Consider the following 26,030-nt stretch of genomic DNA (forward strand, 5'->3'; position numbering starts at 1 on the left):
TTAATGGGGGTGATTTACTATAAAATGTAGGTGATAACTTTCAAAAATTATTTCTGCTCAACTTTACTAAATAAGCATGCCTTCCTTTACCACTGGAAATGAACACTTGAACTTTCAAAAAGGGGAAAGTACCCTCTTTACCTTGCTTGAGTTCTTTTGACTGGTCTATGATTAAGTTTACAAAAAAAAAAAAATTCATGTGTGCAGAAGTCTCATAGAAAGAGACATATAAAGTGACAAAAGCAAATTATTCATCAGTTCCAGACAAAGACAATTATTTGTGAAGATTTTACAAAACAAAGGGACTCGTGCTTGGGTTTGTGATCTAATGAAAGTCACGGTTTACAGTTTTTTTTTTTTTTAAGTTGAATTCTCAAACTCTGGTGATAAGGATGATTTATATCTTTCTGGTATTTGGAGGCTGCCCTCACAGGCGAGATATATTTTCCACCTTTGAGGAAAAGTTTATGGCTAGAACACATTTTTAATTATTTTTCCATAGGTGTTTCTTAAGTAAATTTAATTCAAAATAATCAGCAAGCCATGGCAGTTTATCTTGCTGTTACCTTTTCTGAGTCTCCACGGTCTCATTCAGTCAACAGTATGTTTCACTCCTTTACACTTACCCATCAGCTCAGTTCTATACCCTGCTTCCTTTAACACTCTCTTTAGCCTGAAGCACAAAAGACATGGTCCTCAGCAAATCACACTTTTCTCCCGTGATTTATCTCTGGCTTTTTTTTTTTTTCCCCTCCTTAGGACTTTTTTTTTTTTTTTTGGAAGGGGGAGGGGGAGCAAGATTCATTGATTGTGTGTTACCTAAAAGTTTATGTAAATAAATATACATAGATATGCATAGCTTCCTTGGATTTCAGGCGTCCAGTTCTAATTTCTCCTACAGGAACTCTGGATAAGGAAATGGCAATACACTCCAATATTTTTGCCTGGAGAATTTCACGGACAGAGGACCCTGGTGAACTACAGTCCATGGGATCACAAAGAAATCGGACATGGCTGAGCAACTAAAACACACACACACACAAAGAGATAAAACGTGACTTGACAGTCAGTTCAGTTCAGTCTCTCAGTCATGTCTGACTCTTTGGGACCCCATGGACTGCAGCACACCAGGCTTCCCTGTCCATCACCAACTCGCAGAGCTTACTCAAACTCATGTCCATCGAGTCAGTAATGCCATCCAACCATCCCATCCTCTGTTGCCTCTTCTACTCCCATCTTCAATCTTTCCCAGCATCAGGGTCTTTTCAAATGAATCAGTTCTTTGCATCACGTGGCCAAAGTATTGGAGTTCAGCTTCAGCATCAGTCCTTCCAATGATTTTTCAGGACTCATTTCCTTTAGGATGGACTGGTTGGATCTCCTTGCAGTCTAAGGGACTCTCAAGAATCTTCTCCAACACCACAGTTCAAAAGCATCAGTTCTTTGGTGCTCAGCTCTCTTGATAATAGACATGTCTAAAACTATTAGATCAACCCATATTACATAAAACACAGTTATAATAATATAATAACATAATTTATTATATATTATATCATATAATAATACTTCACATTTGAATAACAATTTGCAAACCACACAGTCCTTTACCTTATCTCACTTTATTTCACAGAATATTAAGTGTAAAAAATATTCATTTTCAATGGAAACCCCATGGGACTGAAATCATTTTACCTGTTTAGAGGCAAAGATAACTGCAATTCAAATCTCATAGTGATGAGACAGAGTAAAATTCAGCACCACCACTTCCAATCATGTAGACTTGTGTTTTATATATGTTGAGGCCAACAGTTCACCTTAAGGTAACCTAGACTTTAAGTATAATCATTTGATGGAATATGAGAGGCCGGTTATAAGGTTCACACAAAGCAAGGGTCTAGAATAGACATCTCTCATGAAATTAAGATTGTTCTAAGTCTATAACATCTACAGAGATATAGAGTCAACAATAACAACAGCAACAAAAAATCAGAGTAATTTACTTAGGCTTTGACTAATGGACAAACTAAAAATAACCTTTAAAAAAAGAAAAGTCAACTCATTTATTCATTTTGCGTTTAGATTTACAGTGCTTCCATGAACTGTCAAATTCATTTGAAATGAATTTAAGGTGTTCCTAGTTTAGAATAAGACTTGTTGGACTGAAAAAACATAAATATTGGCCAGATAAATGAATCAACCACTCAAACAAGAAAGAACTTCCATAGATAAAGTCCTTGTTCATGTAAATTTACAGAAAAATAGACGAAGTAAAAAAAGGAAGGTTGCTTCCATGTCCTGGCTATTATAAACAGTACTGCAATGAACATTGGGGTACACGTGTCTCTTTCCCTTCTGGTTTCCTCAGTGTGTATGCCCAGAAGTGGGATTGCTGGATCATAAGGCATGAGTCGCCAGTCCAGGTTCGATGCACTTCCAATACTGGATTCTTGGGGCTGGTGCACTGGGATGACTCAGAGGGAGGGTATGGGGAGGGAGGAGGGTTCAGGATGGGGAACATAGGTATACCTGTGGCGGATTCATTTAGATATTTGGCAAAACTAATACAATATTGTAAAGTTTAAAAATAAAATAAAATTAAAAAAAGGAAGGATACTCAACTTCAGATATTGGATTTAAATATTTAATATTTAAATAAAAATATTAAATAAAATATTAAAATATTTTAAAAGTAAAAAATGTTTACTATTTTAAAGTTATTAAAATGCATTTAATGTTTGAAATAAATAAAGGTTAACATTTAAGCCATGGGACTATTAAGAACAAAGTGGACAACTAGAACTTGTAAAGAAAATTTTCAATTAGAACTGAATACAGGGTAAACAAGGGCTTCTCTGGTGGCTCAGAAGGCAAAGAATATGCTTCTAATGCAAGAGACCCACGTCCAATCCCTGGGTTGGAAAGATCCCCTGGAGAAGGAAATGGCAACCCACTCCAGTATCCTTGCCTGGAAAATTCCATAGACAGAAGAGCCTGGTGAGCTATAGTCCATAGGGTCACAAAGAGTCAGATATGACTGAGAAATTAACATTTGACACAAGGAAATCAAAGTCCATGAATGAGAACAAACTTATGACTAAATATGGATAAATACAGACCATATGGAACAACAGTATAAATTTGGGTAGTTCAAAAGACAGAACTAACTTACTGAAAATAATAACAGATTATAAAGAGAGAGGAAGAGATGGTAGTGAAAAGGGTTTTTATTCTGCACTTTTAAAACAGGAAAAAACATTGGATGGCTTCATAGTTTATTAAGCTTAGTGTGGGTGTTAGAATAACAAGTGATACTTGTGAAAGACCAAATATAGAGTATAGTTTGCAAAAACATTAGAAGGTATATTAATAGACAATCCATGTATAGTGTTGCTTATATGCCAAACAATAATCAGCACAGATTTTACAGATATTTTCCCCAGATATTTACAGATATTATGCCAATGGCCATTGGAACAACTGAGACATGTGATGTTATTGTCTCAGATTTGTACTTGGGGGAACCTGAAACAAAGAGCCATTAAATGACTGCCACAGATTACAGGCATTAAGTGGAATGTCAGAATATTGCCCAATTAATTCATGCAAGTGAATGAAAAAAAAAAAGGCAAATAATGAACAGGTTCTCAACAAAGATATATTCAAGAAACCAAGTAACATGTCAGTTCATTCCAGTTAAGTTGCTCAGTTGTATCTGACTCTTTGTGACCCCATGGATGCCAGGCTTCTCTGTCCATCACCAACTCCCGTAGTTTACTCAAACTCATGTCCATTGAGTTGGTGATGCCATCCAACCATCTCATCCTCTGTCATCCCCTTCTCCTCCCACCTTCAATCTTTCCCAGCATCAAGGTCTTTTCAAATGAGTCAGTTCTTCGCATCAGGTGGCTAAAGTACTGGAGTTTCAGCTTCAGCATCAGGCCTTCCAATGAATATTTCAGGACTGATTTCCTTTAGGATGGACTGGTTGGATTTCCTTTCAGTCCAAGGGGCTCTCAAGAGTCTTCCAACACCACAGCTCAAAAGTATCAATTCTTTGACAAGTAACATGTCAAATATCCTCAAATTCAATGGTAATTAGGGAAAAGCAAATTAGAACTGTAAAATATTTGTACCTACACACAAACCTAGCATACAAAAAAAATTTTTTTGTTGTTTAATATATGTTTTTTTAATTTTATTTTAATTTTATTTTTAAACTTTACAATATTGTATTAGTTTTGCCAAACATCAAAATGAATCTGCCACAGGTATACATGTGCTCCCCGTCCTGAACCCTTCTCCCTCCTCCCTCCCTATACCATCCCTCTAGGTCGTCCCAGTGCACCAGCCCCAAGCATCCAGTATCACGCATCGAACCTGGACTGGCAACTCGTTTCATACATGATATTATACATGTTTCAATGTCATTCTCCCAAATCTTCCCACCCTCTCCGTCTCCAACAGAGTCCATAAGACTGTTCTATACATCAGTGTCTCTTTTGCTGTCTCGTACACAGGGTTATTGTTACCATCTTTCTAAATTCCATATATATGTGTTAGTATACTGTATTGGTGTTTTTCTTTCTGGCTTACTTCATTCTGTATAATATGCTCCAGTTTCATCCACCTCATTAGAACTGATTTAAATGAATTATTTTTAATGGCTGAGTAATTCTCCATTGTGTATATGTACCACAGCTTTCTTATCCATTCATCTGCTGATGGACATCTAGGTTGCTTACATGTCCTGGCTATTATAAACAGTGCTGATCTTGTAATATTAATATTGGTGAGACCATGGAACAAAACTACTTATATAGTTCTAATGGGAATGTAATTCATATAACCAGTTTATGAAATTCTTTGACAGTATCAGTTTAAGCAGAATATATATTTATTCTGTAAATCAGCAATTCTATCCAAAATTCTAACAAACAGAAGTGCATGGATATATTCATACAGAGACAGGAGAAAGAATATATTTTGTAATAGCCACATCAAGAAGCACTCTAGACATTTCTCAAAAATAGGAAGAATACATAAATTTAGGTACAGTCACGTAATAGATACTATGCTGTTTTTGTTCAGTCACTCAGTCATTTTTGATTCTTTGTGACCCCATGGACAGCAGCACACCAGATTTGCCTGTCCTTCACTATCTCCTGGAATTTGCACAAATTCATGTCCGTTGAGTAGGAGATGGGTAGCCAAAGTATTGGAGCTTCAGCTTTAGCAACAGTCCTTTCAGTGAATATTCTGGTCTGGTTTCCTCTAGGATTGATTGGTTTGATCTCCTTGCAGTCCAAAGACTCTCAATTTGAAAGTATCAGTTCTTTGGTGCTCAGCCTTCTTTATGGTCCAATTCTTATATCCATACATGACTACTACAAAAACAAAGCAAAACAAAACAAGCAACCAAACCAAAAAACATAGCTTTAACTATACCAACCTCTGTCAGAAAAGTAATACCTCTGTTTTTTTAATATGCTATCTAGATTTGTCATAGCTTTCCTTCCAAGGAGCAAGTCTCTTTGAGTTTCATGACTGCAGTCACCATCTACAGTGATTTTGAAGCCCCCCAAAATAAAATATCACTCCTTCCACTTTTTCCCCTTCTATTTGCCACGAAGTGATGGGACTTCCCATGTAGCACTAGTGGTAAAGTACCTGCTTGCCAATGCAGGAAACATAAAAGATATAAAAGATACTGGTTGATTGACCTTGTATCGACCCCAGGTCAGGAAGATCCCTTGGAGGTGGACATGGCAACCCACTCCAGTATTATTGCAAGGAGAATCTCCATAGACAGAGAAGCCTGGCATGCTACAATCCATGGGGTCACAAAGAGTAGGACATGACTGAAGTGACTGAGAATGCATGAACAATGAGACTGATGTCATTATCTTAGTGTTTTGAATACGGAGTTTTAAGCTAGCTTTTTCATTCTCTTCTTTCACACTAATCAAGATGCTCTTTAGTTCCTCTTCACTTTCTGCCATTAGAGAGGTATCATCTGCGTATCTGAGGTTTTTGATAGTTCTCCTAGCAATCTTGATTCCAGCTTGTAATTCATCCGTTCAGCATTTATTATGATGTATTCTGCCTAAAAGTTAAATAAACAGGCTGACAATATACAGCCTTGACACACTCCTTTCCCAATTTTAAACCAGTCTGTTATTGTATGTCTGGTTTTAACTGTTGCTTCTTGCCTTACATACAGGTTTTTCAGAAGATATGTAAAGTGATCTGGTACTCCCATCTCTTTATGTTTCTCTACAGTTTGTTGTGATCCACACAGTCAAAAGTTTTAGCATAATCAGTGAAGCAGAAGTAGATGTTTTTTTGGAACACCTTTGCTTTCTCCATGATTCAATGAATGTTGTGAGTTTGATCTCTACACTTTCAGTAATAAAAGAACCATTGCTATTTAGAATGTGGGGGCTTTAGGGAAGTCATTAGGCCATGAAGGCTTTGCTTCGCCCTCATGAACTGAATTAGTGCCTGTGCATGCTTAGTCGTGTCTGACTCTGTGACCCCATGGACTGTAACCTGGCAGGCTCCTTTGTCCATGTGGTTCTCCAGGCAAGAATACTGGAGTGGGCTGCCATTTCCTCATCCAGGGAACATTCCCGACACAAGGATCAAACTCAGGACTCCTGCATTGCAGGAATGTTCTTTACTTTCTGGGCTACTGCTGCTGCTGCTAAGTCGCTTCAGTCATGTCCGACTCTGTGCGACCCCAGAGATGACAGCCCACCAGGCTCCCCCGTCCCTGGGATTCTCCAGGCAAGAACACTGGAGAGGGTTGCCATTTCCTTCTCCAATGCATGAAAGTGAAAGTGAAGTCACTCAGTCATGTCCGACTCTTAGCGACCCCATGGACTGCAGCCCACCAGGCTCCTCCGTCCATGGGATTTTCCAGGCAAGAGTACTGGAGTGGGGTGCCATTGTCTTCTCCACCTGAGCTACTAGGGAAGCCCATGAATTGGATTAGTGCCCTCATGAAAGAGCCCAGGGCACCCCGTTCCCCCATGTGATGTCTGGGCACAGCAAAAAGACAGCCATCTATGAACCAGGAAGAATGCTCTCATCAGAACCCAATCCAATCTTAGACTTCCAACTTTCAGAACAGTGATAAATAAATGTCAGATTATAAGTCATTTGCTTATGTTATAATTACTATAGCAGTCCAAACAAGCTAAAACAATCATCAACCTAATGTTCAGATATCAACAGAATTTTCACCAGAAGACTATACATGAAAGAATGTGTTCTGTTTGATTCCACTTATGTAAAATTCAGAAAAAGACACAAACTATGTAGAGTGCTGAAAATAAAGATTCATCTAACTTGAGGAATACTGACTCAGAAAGGAGATAAGAAATTTGTCTGATGTAGTGTTTGTCTTCTATTTGGTTTAGAGGTTTGGTCATAAATGCATTTTTACTTTGTAAAAATTCAATAAGCTGTAAACTTATGTTTTATGCACATTTTGAATGTGTACTATAAAGGTTTGAAATATATTAAAAATTATACTACTCTTCAAAGAAGCAAAACTTCCTTTGAATATGAAAGCAGTCTCTTTGTCTACTGAAGGTAGAGCATATTAGTTTGCAAGGGCTGCTATAACTAAGTACCACAGACTGGGTGGCTTAAACAAAAGAGACTGATTTCCTTCCAGTTTGGAGAATAGTAATTCAATATCAAAGTGTTAGTAGGGTTAGTTTCATTCTGAAGCTTCTGTCTGGCTTATAGACAGCCATCACCTCCTGTGTCTCTCACAGTCTTTCTTATGTGTATTTTTGTGTTCTTATCTCATTTCTTAAAAAAGACACCAGTCATCTTGGGTTAGGATGCACTATCTGAACTGATTACAATTTAATTTCCTTTTTAAAAACTATATCTACAAATTCAGTCATATTCAGAAGTACTGGGAGTCAAGGTTTTGATATATGGATATTAAAGAAACTTTTCAACCTACAACCCAAAGTTAGATGGCAATAGGTTGTGGCACAAAGTTATGGTACTTGTGTGGAAGAAATTGTGTTAAATTGGATTAAACAAATATTATGGGTAACAGAATATGTCAGCAGTATCAATGGCAGACATCAATATTATGATATAGACTTCCCAATATATGAAGAAAAATATTGACACTGTATCTAAAAAAAGAAAAACACTAGAAACCAGTTGGGTCCCATGGCAAATCAGCATTGTACCCAATTGTTATTTCTCCAGAGAACTAATTTAATGCAAAATACTATCTAACAAAGTAATTACTTAATACTCACCTATATGCATAATATCTCAGGGAAATTGTATCAATATACAAATAATATAAAGCCTGCCTGCATTATTCAGCAGAAGAGCCATGACATTGATGCTTTTTCTAAAATGGCTCTTAAAAATAAAATAAAATAAAATAAAATGGCTCTTCCTTCGTAGGTATATAGACTTCTGTATAATACATTTATTTATAACTATCAAAACTCTGCTTTCTTATTTGGGCAATCACGTGCATTACCAAAACTAGACTTATGATTCATTTATGACAAGATAGAAAAAGGAAATACAAATGACCAGAAAAGTGTGGATATTTACTATTTTAGGTACAATCACTTATAAAATTAATTGAGTCAGTTAGGTGGATGATAAGGAAACTGAAAGTCATTCTCTATGATTCTTTACTTAATGACTAATACCTACCATTTATTGATGATTACCAGTCCATGGATGTACAAAGTGTCAGAAATAATTGAGCATGCACACAAACACACAGAGACATGTATGGAGAACAATATGCTCCATAGTGCATAATTTCTGTTGCATAATCCTCAAAATAAATCTACCATATAAGGAATCCATTTTGACTAGAAAAAAAAATGATGAAGCCCAGAAATATTAAGAAACATTGTCCAGAGTGCATGGATCAAAAGCCATGCACTTTTGTTAAAGCCAGAATGAGAATTCAACAAGTTGACTCCATAGCCTATGTTTTTATCAGTAAATTCTACTCAGTTCAGTTCAGTTATTCAGTCATGTTGACACTTTGCACCCCATGAACTGCAGCATGTCAGGCCTCCGTGTTCATCATCAACTCCTGGAGTTTACTCAAACTCATGTCCATTGAGTCAGTGATACCATCCAACCATCTCATCCTCTGTCATCCCCTTCTCCTCCCACCTTCAATCTTTCCCAGCATCAGGGTCTTTTCAAATGATTCAGTTCTTTGCATCAGATGGCCAAAGTGTTGGAGTTTCAGCTTCAACAGTAGCCCTTCTAATGAATATTCAGGATTGATTTCCTTTAGGATGGAATGGCTGGATCTCCTTGCTGGCCAAGGGACTCTCAAGAGTCTTCTTCAACACCACAGTTAAAAAGCAACAGTTCTGTGGTGCTCAGCTTTGTTTATAGTCCAACTCTCACATCCATACATAACTACTGGAAAAATTTTAGCCTTGACTAGATGGACCTTTGCTGGAAAAGTAATGTCTCTGCTTTTTAATATGCTATCTAGGTTGGAAGCAACATTCCTTCCAAAGGGTAAGTGTTGTTTAATTTCATGGCTACAGTCACCATCTGCAGTGATTCTGGAGCCCCCAAAATAAGTCTATCACTGTTTCCATTGTTTCCCCATCATTTTGCTATGAAGTAATGGGACCAAATGACATGATCTTAGTTTTCTAAATGTTGAGCTTTAAGCAAACCTTCTCACTCTCCTCTTTCACTTTCATCAAGAGGCTCTTTAGTTCTTCTTCACTTTCTGAAATGAGGGTGGTATCATCTGTATATTTGAGGATGTTGATATTTCTCCCAGAAATCTTGATTCTAGCTTGTGCTTCTTCCAGCCCAGCGTTTCTCATGATGTACTCTGCATAGAAGTTAAATAAGCAGGGTGACAAGATACAGCTTTGACAGACTCCTTTCCTGATATGGAACCAGACTGTTGTTCCATGTCTTGCTCTAACTGTTGCTTCTTGACCTACATATAGATTTCTCAAGAGGCAGGTCAAGTGGCCTGGGATTCCCATCTCTTTCAGAATTTTCCACAATTTATTGCAACCCACACAGTCAAAGACTTTGACATAGCCATTAAAGCAGAAATAGATGTTTTTTGTTATGTTTTCTGTTTTTTTTTTTTCTTCTGGAACTCCCTTGCTTTTTCAATGATCCAACAGATGTTGGCAATTTGATCTCTGGTTCATCTGCCTTTTCTAAAACCAACTTGAACATCTGGAAGTTCAAGTTACATATATTGCCTTAGCCTGGCTTGGAGAATTTTGAGAATTATTTAACTCGCATGTGAGATGAATGCAATTGTGCAGTAGTTTGCACATTCTTAAGCATTGCTGTTGTTTGGGATTGGAATGAAAATTGACATTTTCCAGTCCTGAGGCCACTGCTGAGTTTTCCAAATTTGCTGGCATATTGAGTGCAGCACTTTCACAGCATCATCTTTCAGGATTTGAAATAGCTCAACTGGAATTCCATCATCTCCACTAGCTTTGTTCATAGTGATGCTTCCTAAGGCCTACTTGACTTCACCTTCCAGGATGTCTGCTCTAGGTGAGTGATTACACCATCGTGATTATCTGGGTCATGAAGATCTTTTTTGTACAGTTCTTCTGTGTATTCTTACCACCTCTTCTCAATATCTTCTGCTTCTGTTAGATACATACCACTTCTGTGCTTTATTGTGCTCCTCTTTGCATGAAATATTTTATTGGTTTCTCTAATTTTCTTGAAATGATCTCTAGTTTTTTCCATTCTGTTGTTTTCCTCTATTTCTTTGCACGGATAGCTGAGGAAGGCTTTCTTATCTCTCCTTGCTATTCTTTGGACCTCTGGATTCAAATGAGTATATATTTCCTTTTCTCCTTTGACTTTCACTTCTCTTCTCAACTATTTGTAAGGCCTTATCAAACAACCATTTTGTGTTTTTGCACTTCTTTTTCTTGGGTATCATCTTGATCCCTGCCTTCTGTACAATGTCATGAACCTCTGTGCATACTTCTTTAGGCACTCTGTCTATCAGACCTAATCCCTTGAATCTATTTGTCACTTCCCCTGTATTACTGTAAGGGATTTTACTTAGGTCATAGCTGAATGGTCTAGTGGTTGTCCCTATTTTCTTCAGTTTAAGTCTGAATTTAGCAATTGAATTTGGCAAGTGGATTTGGATAATCTTTGTAACCTCTTTTTTTTTTTTTTTTAAGTGAACCACTTTCTCTACTCTTTTGAGATTTTTTTCAGTGTTGCATGAAGAATGATGATGTCAAGGTCCTTGGTTAAGTCGTGTTCCTGGTTTCAGTTTCCAATATTCAAATTTGTGGGTGACCTTGAACCACTCATTTTGTGTCATTCATCCAGTTAATTTTTAAGATGAAGTATATGATCTCCAAGATCACACTTATGGTTCAAAATCTCCCCAAATCTGGATTCTTTTGGATAATGTAAAACAGTTTTAAATTTCCATTTCCAGAAAATTCAGGATAGTTTTGTAAAGCACTTTAAAAAATGGATCTCATTCATACATTTATTTATATATCTATCAAATTTTTTATAGTTAAGTATCTCTATTATAAAATATATTTAACCTTGACTCTCTTCGTTGCTCTCTTTCTCTTTAACACACACACACACACACACACACAGACACACTCACACACACAATTCTTTCTTGTTTTAAATTCCCTTTTTCTCGAGGGAGTGCAAGTTAAGTTACAATAATCTGGTGCCAATGAGTTGGCCTTATGCAGTTTCTCCATAAAAGATGACAAGGAACTAAGGAGTCTGGGATCTTTGGGCAGTGAAGAATGCAGAGGAAAACTTCGCCTGAGTATTTTTATGTCCACGATTTTCCAGCAAAATTGAGGTAGTACAAATGGGAGTTTATGAAGAATCTTGGTTTCCATTCAGATTCTTTAATCTACTAGCTATCTTTAATGTCTGAGCCATCAGAAGCACCAAGAATACTGGAGTGGATAGCCATACCTTTTTCCAGAGGATCTTCAGGACTCAGGGATCAAACCTGGGTCTCTTGCATTTCAGGCAGACTCTTTTCAATCTGAGCCACCAGGGAAGCCCCTGCTATCTATATTTTTTGGAAAAACTGAACCTCAGTATTATTTTAAATAGTTTTTTTTTGTTTGTTTGTTTGTTTTTTTTTTTTACCCTTCAACACAGAGATAATACTGATCACAATCACAAATAGGTGGTGAGATCTTGTGAACTGTTCATAGGTGAAAATTAACAGGTATTTCAATTTTTTGACTGCTTCATCAGAGACAGGTGTTGTGCTAAAAATTTCCCAATGTTACTGCGATCCCCACACATCACTTTCCTTTTTAATTGCTGAAGACAGCAATTTCCTTTTTCTAGAGATGAACTTTAAAACTGAGAATCCTTACTTTTCCAAAGATAGGTAGTTAATTATGGTGCAGAGTTAAGATTTTATTTCTGATCTAACTGACATTGAAGTTGATGCTCTGCTGCTGCTGCTGCTAAGTCGCTTCAGTTGTGTCTGGCTCTGTGTGACCCCATAGAAGGCAGCCCACTAGGCTCCCCCATCCCTGGGATTCTCCAGGCAAGAACACTGGAGAGGGTTGCCATTTCCTTCTCCAATGCATGAAAGTGAAAAGTGAAAGTGAAGTCACTCAGCCGTGTCTGACTCTTCGTGACAGCATGGACTGCAGCCCACCAGGCTCCTCCATCCACGGGATTTTCCAGGCAAGAGTACTGGAGTGGGGTGCCATTACCTTCTCCAAGTTGATGCTCTACTGACTCCCAAAAGAGCCCAAGTTCACTGATAAATTGTTCTACTACAATCAAGTTCTCCACTAATGACCTCTACTTGTACTCATTCTCCCTAGATGTTTCCATGTGATCTGTACTTTTGAGGCACCTGGGATGTCTTCAACAGCCGTGAGATGCATAGGGTGTGCATTGCTGTGTTTGGCCTGAAAGACAATGCTTATTAGAACTAAAGCACAATAGGAAAGAAAATGACTGAGCAACATTGTATAATGTAAACCAAGAATGTTTTCCTGAGGCACGAGGTGTTTTCTTGAGGCAGATATTATACCATGTGAAGATGGGAGAGATTATACCCATGATATTAAGGATACTGATCACATAATGTTATCAGAAGACATTCTTCTGATTAACCCTCCTTAACTTCCCTTACTCCTGAGATGTTTCTATCATTTTAATTATAATGTATTTCATCATTATCTGGATAGTTCCTTGGGGAGATGCTCTCAATGTGTGCAGTGTTCAAGATTATATTATAAATAGTGAGGAATTATCATTTATTTTTGTTGCTGCTGAAGGTAGGTCTGCAAATTTTATACTCTTTGCAATAGAGATTAATGTAGTCACATCTTTACTTTTTAGCCTTTTTTTGAAGAATAGACCTTACTTGTGGACCTATTTGTTATCACAGTGTTTTATTGTCTGGAATTATATACATGGGAAATATTACTATTTATATTAATAGTTGATCTAAAAATTCATACAAATATCTTGCTACCATAGGGACTTACAAAAATTTTTGCTCTTCAGCTTTTGCCTTTTATGTCTTCTCTGCAAAGACCAGTGATTTTCACATTGTGTTTTAAAATGTATCTGCTGAAATATTCTGGAAGAGTTTAAGTTTTCCTGATGCAATGGTAACCTCCAAATTGCCATTTTGGCACTTTATTCATACACTAAATTACCATTCAGGCACTCTATCCTAGATGTCATGGACAGGAAATCTTTATAACTCAAATTAAGATACTCAAATCCCATAATTTATTGAACCACTTTTAAACAGAAGTAAATCAGTGAAGATTAAGACATTTAGAACACAGTGCCAGGGAGGTAGGAGGACCACATCACCTGAATCCTGAGTTACACAGTCTTGTTGTCCTGTCTGCTGCAGCAGCCTTGACTTCTGAACATGTTATGAGAACTGCAGTTGAAGCTGAAAGAGGGGCCCAGCAGGATGGGGGATTCCTAGAATCAATATGTGCTTGCTCTGTTAGAAATGTGCAGAGGCAAGTATACCTGGTTAACACCTTTCTAAGAGCTGTGTTCTTTATTTGTGTTTCTAGGGCAGAATATTCACTGGGGCCTGACTCTTTGTGACCCCATGAACTGGGGCCTGCCAGGCTCCTCTGTCCATGAGATTTTCCAGGCAAGAATACTGGAGTGGATTGCCATTTCCTTCTCCAGGGGATCTTCCCAACCCAGGGATCAAACCCGGGTTTCCTGCATTGCAGACAGAGTCTTTACTGTCTGAGCCACTAGAGAAGCCCAGATCCATTTACTAGATGTATAAAATTGGATACTTAGCCTCCCTTAGCTTCAATTTTCTAGACTGTAGAATGTAGATAATAAGTGACTTAGTAGGGGTGAGAACATGTGCAAAGAGCGTAGTGCAATGGCACGATCACATTAGTGGACTAGTAAATGCCTTGTATTAGACAAAGCACTTAATCCTCTTCTGCCCTCTATGTCATTCCTGATAGTGTGAAAAGACTTACTAGTCACGGTGCTAGAAAACCTCTGCAAACTGCAAAGGACTCTCCAAGACAGACAAGCTCATGGTACCTTAATTGCAATCCAACAAAGCCTGATAAGGGAATCTACTTTCCCCACTGTCTTCCACTATAAAGTTGAAAGTATAATATACGCCAGACTTAATAAAATTATTATTAAATAACTAAAACTTGGAATTAGAAAGGAGTATTACCAAACTGTAGTCTGTATAAGATCATCAAGAGCAGTGTTTCTCAATCCTCTTCACACCCAGTATCATCTTTTTTGTAACATTTATGTTATTATCTTGAAATTCATAGACAATTTTTCAAGTTAGTAAACACATTTTAAATATTATCAGTATAATAAAAGGAAAGCAATATATTAAATAATATGTTTTTCAATATATAAAAAAATAAATGTACCTGAATGGAATTGAAAGTATTGTGTCATTGGGAATGATTATTATTCAGTCACTAAGTTTTGTCCTACTCTTTGCCATCTTTTGGACTGTAGTATGTCACACTTCCCTGTCATTCACTATATTGAACAAATAAATAAACCTTTGCTGTATTGTGTGTGTGTGTGTGTAAAATTCCTGAAAAGTTAATGAAAGTGATTTTTTTAAATTTGTAAATTATACATTATATATGCTTAATTGCTTTAAAAGATGATGTGCAGTTATTTAACAAAGTGGCTCTCTATGAGAAGTTACTTCAGTCATCTGGCCCTAGAACTATGGAATCACCTAACCTTGAGAGGCATAGATAATGGTGGTCCAAAAATTCTGGTTTTCAGGCTCTATAGCCATGCCAAGCTCTTCTGGTTCATCAAGCATGAATTACCAAATCAAACTGCATTTTAAATTTAGAGAAATAGAATATTAGAAAAAGTTATCATAGAGGTGGCAGTGATATAAGTTATTAAGAGTGTACTCCTAGAGTCCAATTAATTGGTTTGCATTTCAGTCTGGCCAATTTGTAATTGTCTGATCCAAGGAAAGCTTCTTAGTCTGTCAGTGTTTCAGTTTTCTCATTGTTTAGAAAGATATGCTAATTAGATCCTCTGTTATGGGACCTTTGCTTATAAAAGATTGTGTAAGTATTCAATAAAAGTTAGCTATTATCTTACCTTAAAACTGAGACTGTTGGCACTAGAACATAACAATTGTTTTAATAGAGATTTTATTAGTTATGGACACAGTAATGCATTCTATGAAGCTGATCTGGAGATCAGGATGCTTAAAAATCATGTGTGACTATCCTTGAATGTCTACAATATATAACAACTAATGTAGTCAGTTTGAAGTGTTCTAAAATGAATGAGACAAACTCTACTATCACAGAGCTAATGATTATGAAAAGTGGAAGAAAACCCACATATCACACAGGAAAGGAAATTGGAAAAGTAGTATTATTTTATGTTTTTTAGGTGCCTTGATAATTTTTTATATATTTTATATTTAGTTGCTTTTGTTGTTCAGTCACTAAGTCATATTTTGTTATTTGAGACTCCATGGACTACAGCATGCCAGGCTCCTCTGTCCTTCACTATCTCCCAGAGTTTGCTCAGACTCATGTCTGAGTTGGTGATGCTATCTAATCATCTCATCCTCTTATAATTAGTTGTACCAATAATCCAAATCAAACTGTTAATTAGGTAATTATGGGTTCACCAAGCAGAGATAAGAGTTTTTATATATGAAAATTCTTGGTCTTAGTTCTATCTCCCAGTCAAAATCAGCAACTCTGATCTGGTTTAGTTTATCCACACTTAGAAGCCAGAAGATCTATGATCATGAAAATATTGGGTACCGGTGAACCCAGACCAAACTGAAATATCAGTGACTATGTTATGTGCCCAAATCATTTTCTCTATGGTTTATTTAACTCCCATATGAATAAGTTCAGGGTAGGAAAATAGTTTACAGAGATTAATTAACTTCTGAATTGTGAGTTGCTACTAGTTGGAGGGAGCTAGGAAACAATCATAGAGTTTATACACTTTTTAAAATAGTTCCTCTTCTAACTATTTGTATTTTCATTTTCTTTTTCCTCAATATGTTTACATAACTGGCTACTTGCCTGTAACTGAAAAGTCACATCTTCGAAGAGATCTTTGACCACTCTGTGTGCATCCTGCCTCTTATTTCTGTGTTTATCAGCATGCTCTGTTTTTTTTCTCACAGTAGTTCCATTCCCTATATTGTCTCATTTCTATATTTTTCATTCATTCCTTTTCAAAAAGAATAAATTATGATACAAACCAGAATCTCATGTAGCTTGTTCAATTTCATATTACAAAACTTAGACTACTTCTAGATGTAATAAATAATAAATATAGCAAATATATTTGACATAACATTGGTTTTGATGTTTGTAAATGAATTATTATAAGCAATTATAACTACAGCCCATCTTATGTCACAATATTCTCTTCAAGCAATATTATTATGGGGATCTTAAATTCCCGAGATGATGTTAATCCTACAGATGCATCCCTAAGTACTCAGAGCAGTTTACTTCTCAGAAGACTTATCTGAGGAAGTGTATTAAACAAAGAAAACATTTCTTGTGAACATTTAAATTGTAATGGCATTGAATTTGAAAATAAATAATTAGACATATAATGGATTGTTGCTGAAAAGCAGTAGAATCTGAAATAAGACAATAGTTTTAAAAGCATGGCACCTGAATTTTATTTTATATGTATATAGAATTTATCTATTGATATAATTTTGGTATGGTGATTGAACCACTTGAGGTTTACTTTTCTGAGATAACTGTTAAACTGATACAGTCTGCATTGTTAAATACTTCTTACCTCATCCTGCAAGCAGCAGTAATCAAGCAAGTGAAATATATAGCTAAATAAAATAAAACATGACTAGGATTTTCATAAGTTGTAAGCTTTTTGTATCATATGCTGGCATAGTGTAGAAAAGTATGTCAATGACTAGATTGTAAGACCAAGGTTTAAAATAATCATCCCACAAAATTGAATAGATAAGAAGATATCTTCTGGACTTCCTTGGTGGCTCAGTGGATAAGAATACACCTACCAATGTAGGGGACATAAGTTCGACCCCTGGTTGTAGGAGGATTCCACATGCCATGGAGTAACTAAGTCCAAGTGTCACAACTATTGAGCCTGCACTCTAGAACCTGTGAGCCACAACTATTTAAGCCTGCTCACTTAGAGTCAGTGCTCCACAACAAGATAAGCCACTGCAGTGAGAAGCCCACACACCCTAACCAAGAGGCGCCCAAGCGCAGCCAAAAATAAATAAACAAATACATTTTTCAAAAAGGATATCTTCCAAGTCATAGGGAAATGAGTAAGTTAAAATTACATGTGCATTTGTATTAATATTGACCATGAGAGGCAACCATCATATACAAAAATAGTATTCAATGGAATTTCAATGATTCACTCTTATCAATTCCCTGTTCAGCACAAAGTGGTTGTCTGACCTTAATGAATATTTACATTTATATTCTCAAGTCATTTTCTGTAATACAATATGTTGAAATGGATTTGGTCATTCTCTGATGACTCTCAATCTAGCTTTACTTCTATTAGCACACTATGATGTTAGTATCATTGTAATAATTTGGAAAAAAATGTGTCTAATACTAGTAGTATATGAATGTAATTGTCTGTTTTAGAGTTAAGAAACTAATAAATATTGTAATAATTACCTCTAAGGCCTATTAAAAGAAATAAATGTGACTATATACTCATATTAGACTTTGTGCAAAGTCTACATTGATTTTTATATTATTTGAGCTAGAATACTGATAAACATGACTCAAAATTTTCAAGAATAAAATAAATCCATTCATTTCTTTTAATTTGTCCATAGGCGATTCAGATTGGGTCTAAGTGAAGGCACTGCCAAATTTCACAGATGTGACAGAATTTGTTCTTCTAGGGTTGACCAGTCATCAGGAGCTTAAAGTTCTCTTTTTTTGTTGTGTTTCTAGTAGTTTACATGATCACTCTGTTGGGAACATTGGTATGATTATTTTGATCAACATCGGCCTCCAGCTTCAGAGTCCCATGTACTTTTTCATGAGTCATTTGTCTTTTGTGGATGTGTAGTTCTCTTCCAATGTCACTCCAAAGATGCTGGAAAACTTACTATCAGACACAAAAACCACTCCCTCTGTGGGGTGTTTGGTACAGTGTTACTTCTTCATAGCCCTTGTCCACATGGAAGTATCTTGGCTGTGATGGCCTTTGATCACTACATGGCCATCTGCAACCCTCTGCTTTATGGCAGTAAAATGTCCAGGACTGTCTGTGCTCGTCTCATCTCTTAGGCTAACAGAGAACATCTATGGGTTCTCTGTTAACCTCATCTGTACCCTGTGAACATATGGCCTGTACTTCTGTGCAAACTTTGAAATCAATCACTTCTATTGTGCAGACCCTCCTCTTATCAAGACTGCCTGTAGAGGGGTCCACATTAAAGAATACACCATGATTATTATTGCTGGGATTAATTTCACATATTCCCTCTCAGTGGTTCTTATTTCCTATACACTCATTGTAGTGGCTGTGCTGCACATGCGCTCTGCCGATGGCAGGAGGAAGGCATTCTCCACGTGCGGGTCCCACCTGACAGCTGTTACCATGTTTTATGGGACTTTCATCTTCATGTATCTCAGGAGGCCCACTGAAGAGTCTGTGGAACAGGGGAAGATGGTGGCTGTGTTTTACACCACAGTGATTCCCATGTTGAATCCCATGATCTTACAGTTTGAGGATCAAAGATGTGAAAGAGGCGATCAACAAAGCAAACGTCAAGGCAAACCTGAGGCAGTGAACCTGCAGTACATAATTCCATGTATGCCACTTCCTGTTATAAATGTCCAGGCATATAAATTCCCTCTTTAAAATAGACTGTGTACAGGCAACACTGAACTATAGGAAGAGGTCCAGTCTAACGCAGTGATGGTTTTCCCTATGAATGGACTCTCACGACTAAGCCTCCTTTACCTACATATGCAAAAATACTAACCCTGACCTATTATTGTTAGTCCCAGTGTATGTAAAATAATGCTAAGTGTAGTCATCGGATAACTCATAAATGCATTTGGATAAGCACATGCTAATTTGGAGGTATCTTTGTAAGAATTGAATATGATTTCTTAGGATATTTTGTATATACAACTGCTCTTCACTTGTTATAAGTAATATATAATTTCATGAGAAAAAATTAGGACTTCATCACTTTTCTATGAATATAACAGTTGGTGGATCCTCACTTACCAAAAAAGCTTCCAATAACATTCATACATGCATGGGTTTTTGAAAACAAATATGTATTCAGAATCTTCAACTAGTGTCATGAATCAATCATAAGGTTAATTCTCAGTATGTATTGCTGTATAATTAACATTATTTGTGTTTCAAGCAATCTGTTGACTCACCGTAATTCTGTTTGGTTTGGATTTTAGCTAGTTGTTTTTCTCTTTATTAATTTAAATAGGTGAAACTTTTTTACTAAAGCCTATCATGTCCTTCTCATAGTTTAAAAAGATGAAACAATATGGATTTTTGTCATTTAAAATCTAACTTCTGATCAGAAGAATGTCCTGTTAAACATTTGATTGCTATGATGAAGCTATTGTTTGATTCCAAATTCTTGTCACTAACATTACATTCTTAGGTCTGTGTTTAGCTACTTAAATCAAGCTTTTATTTATTTATTTATTTATTTTATTTATTTTTTTTTCAGGGCATTTGCCCTCAAATGTTTATTTATTTATTTTTAATTTTATTTTATTTTTAAACTTTACATAATTGTATTAAGATTTAAAAACTATAGTGGATCAACCAGATAAGAGTCTCTGTAAAACCGAATGCCATTGCACTAGACATGTATTAAAAGGTGATCAGCACAGCTGAAACTAGTATCCATTGGGGTCTGATTACAAGCTTACTCTTCAATTTATGTTGATTGGTGTCCACTTAATCTACCTTCATTCTTAATATAAGTGGAATACATTTTTTGTCCTTGACTCTTGCTAATAAGACCAGCATAAAAGCAACACAGAAACATAAGTAATTTCTCATGAATGAGTTTATTCTTGTTTAAGGGCTAATTCAATTAAAAGGGGTGTACAATTGTGTAGAAAGACTCTGAGAAGTAACATTTACTTGTGATAATATCACTGGAAAGATGGATTCATTTAAGCACAGAAAGTATTGTTACTCAGGCTAATTTACTAATTGCCCATAAGCCACATTCCCTCAGATTGGTTCTGAGAAAAAGCAGATGGTGAGAAGAGAGTTGTTTTTCATAACGTTAGGTTCTGAGAAGGTAGAAAGAGTACCATTTGATTAGTATTGGAAACTACATTAACAAAGTTTTTTTTGTTTTGTTTTGTTTTTATGTTTTCAAATTACCCAAGTTTGCTTCTAACAAGTTGGTGTCAAGTATGAAATTATAGGCTCTTCAAGAAACAATCGTACTGACAGAGATCATTATAACTTAACCCTTTAGGATCACATTTTCTGTGATCCGTATGGCAGACATATTCCTCAGAGTCCACTTTTTTATATTTTATTTTATAAGTAAAATATTTGTCATCCAGCTGTTAACCACCGTTCCCATTGTCTCTTGTCAGTGGGCTCCATAATGTTGTCAAGTCTTGGCAATGAGCCATCAGTAGAAACTAATGCCTAAAACCTCAAGATCACCTTCTCTATGTTAAAGCCATTAGATACAGACTTTTTTCTCTTCCTTCCCACTTGAAAATGTTGCCACTTAAATGGTCACTTTTTAGACAAAGATGGAAACCACATATTGAGGGTCTAATTGCCTTTCCCAAACCCCTTAACTCATACTGCTGCCTGAGAAAGGAATAAATTACTTTATTAAGTCACTGCATCTTGGGAGTTCACTTAGATCTAGTGCTGTGTTTGCTCTTACAATGCTTTTCATAAACATATCCTTGGCACTTCACCTCTGCATCTTACCACTCACTAGGACGATTTTTACCTGAGAATAATCAAGTCTCTTCAGAAATTATTCTGATGTTGAGAGAAGGGCATATTGTCTTCTGTCTTAACCAGAAGGAGAAAAACTCAAGCTTCTGATCTATATTAGATATTAGGTTATATATCCCTTTGTCCTAACTACTTGATGAGTCTTTGGGCTTGTTATGACATTTAAGACTCCAGTTGTCACATTAACTGGTTTTGGATCCCTTTTGAACCATCATCTAGGCCATTTCACTAGCCTTTTTAGGTATTTACAAGTCTCTTTCTTAAGCTTAGGAAATCTCAGCTATTTTTTTTTTCAGCACTGTGCTTGCAGATGTAGATAAGGTGTGTTTTCACCAGATATTTGAGCCAGCACATCTTTAACTGTCCTTACTTATTAGTGGGGCTTCCCCAATGGCTCAGCAGAAAAGAATTATCTGCAAGGCAAGAGACATGGTTTCAATCCCTGGGGGAACATCCCCTGGAGAAGGAAATGGCAACCTACTCCAGTATTCTTGCCTGGAAACTCCATGGACAGAGGAGCCTGGTGGGTTACAGTCCATAGGGTCACCCAGAGTCGAACACAACTGAGCATTCACACTCTTACAAGCAATTATTATGAGTGAAAATTTTCCCCAAGAGATGTGTTAAGTTCCTAACCTGAAGAACTTCAGAGTTTGGTTATAGGGTCATTGGGTTATAGGGTTATTATTTGGATATAGGGTAGTTGAAGATGCAATCGTTAATATGAAGTCATACTGAAGTAAGGTGGACTGTTAATCCAGTGTGAGTGATGTCCTTAAAAGAATGAAGAAATTTGGACACAGATGTAGAGGGAAGATGATCATGAGAATACAGCAGAGACTGGAAAGATGCTTACCAGACAAGGAATGTCTAGGACCACAAGCAGCTGGAAAAAGCAAGGAAGGAGCCTCCCCTAGAGCTTCATAGAGAGCCTGGTTCCACCAATACCTTGACTTCAGACTTGTAGGCTCCAGAAATGTGAGAAAATAAATTTTTACTGTTCTAAGTTAATGAGTGTGTGGTACTTTGTTAATGCAGACTGATGAAACTAATACATTTCTTTACAGTATTGTTTCAGTGTTAGAACTTTGGTTTTACTTTAGTCTTTTTTAGTCTCCCAGGCTATTATCTTTTCTGCTCTAGGAGCTCTTCAAATGTATCTGAAGTTTCCTTGGTAAACGTGTGGTTTTGCAACAACCTCCCGTGAATCCAGTGTGCTACCCAGAAGGGGCACCAGGTTCCTTTTGAAAGATTCACTAACTTTTAAACCCTTCTCACATTGCCAATCTCAGGTTCAGCCCTTACCCTGTAGTTTACTATATAAGCTCGCTGGTGTGTTTTTAACTATTTAAATTATACTTTCGGGATTATTAAAAAAAATAGCAACAACAAAGATGTTTTCCTTTCTTGAGTTTTATCTTTGGCAATTGACACTCATGATTTCCAAGATTAATTTCTCTGCAACTGTGCTCCCTGATCCCAAAAGAAGTTGATTTAAGAACTTGAAAATCAGGATTGTAATTCATTGCTTCTGTTCAGAATTTGTACAATTTTCATCCACCTAGAATACCTTGTTTCTGCTTTAATAATGGTGTTGAGGTTAGTTGAGGCATATATTAAAATAAAATTTAATATAAATAATTTAACATGACAATATTGATGTCTTCACATAAATCTGAAATCTAATTTAACAATGAAATGTTTACTAAGATAACTTGGATAAAATAAGCTAAAATGTTTCTGAATAACTTATACAATCAATTTTTTGCCAGTATTTCCCGAAATAGCAGACTATTCAGCATATTCAGGAATGTTTTTAATTTTGCCCTATAAGAATAGCTCACAATATCACCCACATGGTAGACACCAAATATTTGAATCTGAATTTTAAAAAAATAAATAAATACATTCCAGCTGATGGTTTAAGTGGGTCTTAGATTGCATCACTTTACAACCACCCCAACATAGAACTATATTCCTGACATCTGACAGCAACCACGTTTATAACTTGGTTTTAAACTACCACTTCTTGTCAACCCATTGTAATTTCCTCAAATCCCTAAAATATAAAAGGATCTTAAGCTTTGCTGAGGGAATATAGAGGCATGTCTGCATTTCTGTTTTGATACAGAAAAAGAGAGTACGATTTTTCAAATGCTGAGCCTGATTTCCAGATTTGCAAGACGAAAATTGACATCTTTTCAAACAACATGAGAACCATGGAATTACAGAGAGTGACTGACAGTGAATCTAGTGGGAGTCAGAAACAGAGAGGAATGATTTTTAGCAGACGGGGTACACTTGAGAAACAGCTACTGCATGGAATGACATGGGGATGGACAAGAAATTTACTTTACCATCTCCCTTTTTCTGTCTCCACAATGTATAAAATAGATTTTTTAAAGCAGTGGCTAAATCTTATTATCAGTTAAATAGGAACTATCCAGGTCAAAACCATCAAATGTCACATATACAAATAGTAGCAATTTGTTAAAAATGTGCATTGTAATCTTTTATACCTTTTATCTTACTTATCAGTTCAGTTCAGTGCAGTTCAGTCACTCAGTCGTGTTTGACTCTTTGCTACCTCATGAATCGCAGCACGCCAGGCCTCCCTGCCCATCACCAACTCCCAGAGTTCACTCAGACTCATGCCCATCGAGTCAGTGATGTCATCCAGCCATCTCATCCTCTGTCGTCCCCTTCTCCTCCTGCTCCCAATCCCTCCCAGCATCAGAGTCTTTTTCAATGAGTCAACTCTTTGCATGAGGTGGCCAAACTACTGGAGTTTCAGCTTCAGCATCATTCCTTCCAAAAAAATCCCAGGGCTGATCTCCTTTAGAATGGACTGATTGGATCTCCTTGCAGTCCAGGGGACTCTCAAGAGTCTTCTCCAACACCACAGTTCAAAAGCATCAATTCTTTGGTGCTCAGCTTTCTTCACAGTCCAACTCTCATATCCATACATGACCACTGGAAAAACCATAGCCTTGACTAGATGGACCATTGTTGGCAAAGTAATGTCTCTGCTTTTCAATATGCTATCTAGGTTGGTCATAGCTTTTCTTCCAAGAAGTAAGTGTCTTTTAATTTCATGGCTGCAGTCACCATCTGCAGTGATTTTGGAGCCCCCCCAAAATAAAGTCTGACACTGCTGCCACTGTTTCCCCATCTATTTCCCATGAAGTGATGGGACCAAATGCCATGTTCATTTTCTGAATGTTGAGCTTTAAGCCAACTTTTTCACTCTCCTCTTTCATCTTTATCAAGAGACTTTTTAGTTCCTCTTCACTTTCTGCCATAAAGGTGGTGTCATCTGTATATCTGAGGTTATTGATATTTCTGCTGGCAATCTTGATTCCAGCTTGTGCTTCTTCCAGCCCAGCATTTCTCATGATGTACTCTGCATATAAGTTAAATAAACAGAGTGACAATATACAGCCTTGATGTACTCTTTTTCCTATTTGGAACCAGTCTGTTGTTCCATGTCCATTTCTAACTGTTGCTTCCTGACCTGCACACAAATTGCTTAAGAGGCAAGTCAGGTGGTCTGGTATTCCTATCTCTTTCAGAATTTTCCACAGTTGATTGTGATCCACACAGTCAAAGGCTTTGTCATAGTCAATAAAGCCGAAATAGATGTTTTTCTAGAACTCTCTTGCTTTTTTAATTATCCAGCAGATGTTGGCAATTTGGTCTCTGGTTCCTCTACCTTTTCTAAAACCAGCTTGAACATCAGGAAGTTCATGGTTCACATATTGCTGAAGCCTGACTGTATTATATGAAAAATAGAATGCATGTGCAAAGTCATTTTGCTCATATAAAAATGGTAAAAATAAAATTAACCTATCAAAGATAATAAAAACAACATATCTGCATGAGGCATAGTTCCAAGACAGTTAGTGTTACAAGTTGCATTCTAATGTTTATTAGAGACAGGAAATAACATTTTTCAAAGGCTTTCCTCAAGGCATTTTTTTTTTGTTCTTCAATTTTATTTTATTTTTAAACTTCACATAATTGTATTAGTTTTGGCAAATATCAAAATGAATCCACCACAGGTATACATGTGTTCCCCATCCTGAACCCTCCACCCTCCTCCCTCCCCATTCCATCCCTCTGGGTCATCCCAGTGCACCAGCCCCAAGCATCCAGTATCGTGCATCGAACCTGGACTGGCAACTCGTTTCATACATGATATTTTACATGTTTCAATGCCATTCTCCCAAATCTTCCCACCCTCTCCCTCTCCCACAGAGTCCATAAGACTGTTCTATACATCAGTGTCTCTTTTGCTGTCTCGTACACAGGATTATTGTTACCATCTTTCTAAATTCCATATATATGTGTTAGTATACTGTATTGGTGTTTTTCTTTCTGGCTTACTTCACTCTGTATAATATGCTCAAGTTTCATCCACCTCATTAGAACTGATTCAAATGTATTCTTTTTAATGGCTGAGTAATACTCCATTGTGTATATGTACC

General features: G+C 36.7%; 1 protein-coding gene and 1 pseudogene across 1 annotated transcript in view; one reads left to right on the forward strand and one right to left on the reverse strand.

Moving 5' to 3' along the window:
• The window catches only part of LOC123465559 (liprin-alpha-1-like), a gene marked incomplete in the record, with an annotated part of 992,590 nt that overhangs the window by 495,452 nt on the left and 471,108 nt on the right, over positions 1-26,030 (reverse strand).
• Positions 544-19,434, forward strand: LOC102410494 (annotated as a pseudogene).

This window comes from Bubalus bubalis, chromosome 1, assembly GCF_019923935.1.
Source record: "Bubalus bubalis isolate 160015118507 breed Murrah chromosome 1, NDDB_SH_1, whole genome shotgun sequence".
NCBI lineage: Eukaryota > Metazoa > Chordata > Mammalia > Artiodactyla > Bovidae > Bubalus > Bubalus bubalis.